A 4,696-nucleotide genomic window follows, 5' to 3' on the forward strand; every position below is an offset into this window, starting at 1 on the left:
AGTAATGCTAGCAGTGGGGAGTGGCTGTAAATACAGATGAAGGTTCACTCACAGGCCCCTGGCTCACTTCCTGTTGTTAGCCCAGTTCCTAACAGGCTAGAGACTGATACTGGGTCCATGGCCCAGGGGTTGGGGACCCCTGATCTAGAAGATTGTTTTTCTGGGATTCATACCTAGTAGGTGGCAGAACTAGGATTCAAGTCCAAATCTCTCTGCTTCTGAAGTCCAACAAGCCGTGTCTACCATCCACTGCAGCTCCTGTACTATCTAAGGTATTTATACATATTCAAACACAGAACATCTCTTGGTCTTTACCATCTGTGAATTAACCAAGCAGAAGCCAACTTTGGTGTCCTTACTTAAGAACCAAGTGACCATCTGCCAGGTGTGCTCTCCAGTCACCCAGCCAAGCAGGCCAGGCAGCCTCAGCCCTATTCTTCCACGCGTGACTCACTGGCACTTGGCTCAGAAGTGCAGGGAAGTTTCACTTTATTCCACTCTGCAAACTTGCAGATGAACTCAATATATCTAATTGACTCACTCTTTAAAATGTAATTTAAGTTCCTATTGGTTAAAAGAAAAAAGTTCACAGCAAACAGGCAATAAAAGAAAAAATAGATAAGTTGCACTACATCAAAATTCAGAATTTTGAGCATCAAAGGATGCTACCAAGAGAATGAAAAGACAACCTACTGAATAGGAGAAAATATTGCAAACCACGTATCTGATAAGGCATTAACATCCAGAATATTTAAAGAACTCTAAAATTCAACAACAAAAAACTCAGTTCAAAAAGGGGCAAAGGACTTTAATAGACATGTCTGCAGAAAAGATATACAAACTGCTAGTAAGCACATGACAAAATGTTTAACATCATTGGTCATCAGGGAAATGCAGATCAAAACCACAATGAGTAACCACCCAGACCCACTAAAATGGCTATAAACAAACAAACAAATGGAAAAGAACAAGCTGTGGAGAAATGGAAATCCTTGTACATTGCTGGTGGGAACATAAAATGCTGCAACAGGAAACGAAATAAAACAATAGACACTGAGCACCCCAAAAAATGCTGCAACCATTGTAGAAAATAGTTTCACTGTTTCTTAGTTAAACATAGAACTACCTTTTTCTTTTTTTTTGTTTTTTGGTGGGGGAGTGGTATAAATTTAATAAAGAGTTTAGTCAGAAGGCAAAATTTTATAATGAACAGAGGTTTTAAAAGAAGGAAAAAAGTCACCCACTAATAAAATTGGAAGAGGCCATGAAAAGATAATTCACAGAAGAGAAAATCCAAATGTTTCACCAAGCATATATTAATGAAAACATGCTCTAACTCACTTATGGTCATATAAATAAGTAATAAATAAAATAAATCCAAGAGTCTGATTACAAAAGATTTTGTGAGCTGTTCAACTAGAACTATCATATGACTCAGCAATTCCACTCCTAGGTATAAATACAAAAGAATTGAAAGCAGAGACTGGAGTAGATTATTTGGTTATCAGAGTTCATAGCAGCATTTGTCACAATAGCTAAAATGTAGAAACAACCCAAGTAACTATCAACAGATGAATGGATAAACAAAATGTGGTCTATACATGTAATAGAATATTATTCAACCACAAAAGTGATTCGAATTTTAATATATGCAACAAAATGGATGGGCCTTGAAAACATTATGTTAGTAACACAAGTCAGATATAAGAGGACAAATATTGTATGATTCCACCTATATGAGGTACCCAGAATAGGCAAATTCACAGAAATGAAAAAGGAGGTAGGGGGAAGTACTGTGATGTGTGTACTGTATATTCACCTACACAGCAATACCTGGTGAAAAGTATTTGGATACATGTGCTATTGTATACGTGAATGTACAATAGTACATGCATCAAAATATCTTTCAATATCATTTCAAATATTTGACACAAGTGTGTAATTCTTTCATTTGTCAAAGCAATTATATTTATAAATAAATTACAATATAAGGAAACAATGCTCACAGTATCTTAAACAAAAAAATAGTATAGCAAACCACCTATATAGTAAAATTTCAGTAGTGAGGTAACAGTAGGGGAAAAGGCTAGATGGAAAAATGCCAAAATGTTAATAATGATGGTAAAATTATAGGTGACAATTCTGAAAATTAAAAATGTGTCCTGTGGGCAGGACCTCACCTCTGCTGCAACAGGGCTGGGGCAGGTTTTGCCTGGTTGCTCAAATCCAGAGAGAGAAAGTAGAATAGAGGTATCCAGGGGCTGCAGGGAGAGGGAAAGGGAAAATGATTGTTTAATAAATATGATGTTTTTGATGGGAATGATTAAAAATTGGGGGGCATAAATAGCAGAGACGGTTATAAAACATTGTGAGCATATTTAAATTGTGCTAATTGTACACTTACAAATGGTTAAAATTATAAATATTATGTTCTATATATTTTATCACAACAAAAAAAGAAAGAAGTCCCTCAACATATTCCTTTCTAAAACTATTTTAAAATGTTTTATTACAGGAAATAAATGCTTGTCTTTAAAAATTAAACCCTGTAAAAATATATCATATAACACATACGTACACACACACACAATTCTACTACCTAGAGGTAATCGTTGTCTGCAGTTTATTATAGATTTCTAATTATGCCTCTACAAGGGTTTTTTTTTTTTACTTGACAATGGACTGTAGATATCTTATAGCATCAGTCTTCTAGTACTTACTCGTTTTCATGGCTGTGTAGTATTCCATGGATTGATGGGCCATATTTTATGCAGTCACTCTCCTATTGATGAATCTCTGTGTAACACCAAACAGCACTCTATGCACCAGTTAAGTCTCAGTTCTCACAAATAAGGCAATAAGCATATGCCACTTTTATTTATCATGAGTCATTTCATTCACATAGGTTTGGAAATTATCACCACCTTTGTGGTGCCTACTTCCTACCACACAGTTAGGGTTGAAAACAGAGGTCAAAGTTGTGTCTTGGAAAATATATCAATCTCTTTTGAGAAAGAGCCAGAGGGTTCAAAACAGATAGTATTTGAAGAGAGGAATGTTGGTACTTGCCACGTGCAAGCTTGGATTTGAGAAGCTAGGGGTCCCGTGGAGAATTATTCACTCCGAAAGGTGGTAGAGATAGAGACATTCTCAACAGGCAACATTCTCAGCACCTCACACCAAACTTTGGGAATTTTCTCTGGTAGATTAGAAGCTTCTGTACTATTTTAATACCTGTCACTACTTCAGTAACTAACCAGACCTGAAGCCTTCATTGTATTTCAGGACATGGTCTGTGTGTTTCTTGCAGCCATCCATCACGCATTGATTCATTCACACTGCAAACCTAAGTGAACCAAAGAGAAAATTCTACAACTGATATGTCATTTGCATCTCCTTGTATAAATGCACAGGTAAATGACAATATCCACACAAATAAATCAATATATATAAATATCTTGCATGCAGATATGTGTTTTTCCAACATATACTTATAGGTACTACATACAGTATTTATTTATTTGAAATGCCTAAATCCTCATCTCCCAAGCTCTGCCCTTCCTTACCAAGTCCTCCACAAAACATCCCCTCATCATCTTCAGATCCCATTTATACTCTGTTCTTTGGATTCTTAAAGCTTTAAAAAAAAATTTCAATTATTGACTAACTTGCATTGTTATAGGTGTTTCACATGTGTTTATTATCCCTCTCATCTTGAGAAATTTTTTTTTTTTTTTTTTAAAGACAGGGTCTGGCTCTGTCGCCCAGGTTAGAGTGCAGTGGTGCAATCATGACTTGCTACAGCCTGGACTCTCCAGGCTCCAGGGTTCCTCCCATCTCAGCCTTCCAGGTAGCTGGGACCACAGTTGCACACTATCATATCTGGCTAATTTTTAAAATTTTCTTATAGATATAGGAACTCACTTCGTTGCCCAGGTTGGTCTCGACATCCTGGACTCAAGCAATCCTCCTGCCTCAGCCTCCCAAAGTTCTGGGATTACAGGTGTGAGCCACCATACCCAGACTTGATAAATTTTTTGATGATACATGGTGTAAAGGGTTAAATCTACTCTCTCCTATCCTCCCTGCAAAAGCTGAGAATACTATAAAACCCAATATAGAATAGTAACTCATGGAATTTTAGTCCCAGCAGGGACTTGAATCTGTGGAAGGGACTCATTTCATAACTGAAGAACCTGATCAGGCATCAGTTTGTAGGATGACTATTTATCTGAACTATGGACACTGATGGTAAACACAAATATTCTTTGTTGTTTTTGTTGCTGTTGTTTGTCTTGTTTTTTTATTTTTATTTTTTATTATACTTTTAAGTTCTAGGGCACATGTGCACAACGTGCAGGTTTGATACATATGTATACATGTGCCATGTTGGTGTGCTGCACCAATTAACTCATCATTTACATTAGGTATATCTCCTAATGCTATCCCTCCCCCCTACCCCCTCCCCACAACAGGCCCTGGTGTGTGATGTTCCCCTTCCTGTGTCCAAGTGATCTCATTGTTCAATTCCCACCTATCAGTGAGAACATGCAGTGTTTGGTTTTCTGTTCTTGCAATAGTCTGCTGAGAATGATGGTTTCCAGCTGCATCCATGTCCCTACAAAGGACACGAACTCATCCATTTTTATGGCTGCATAGTATTCCATGGTGTACATGTGCCACATTTTCTTAATCC

This window comes from Colobus angolensis, unplaced genomic scaffold (assembly GCF_000951035.1).
Source record: "Colobus angolensis palliatus isolate OR3802 unplaced genomic scaffold, Cang.pa_1.0 Scaffold233, whole genome shotgun sequence".
Classification (NCBI taxonomy): Eukaryota; Metazoa; Chordata; class Mammalia; order Primates; family Cercopithecidae; genus Colobus; species Colobus angolensis.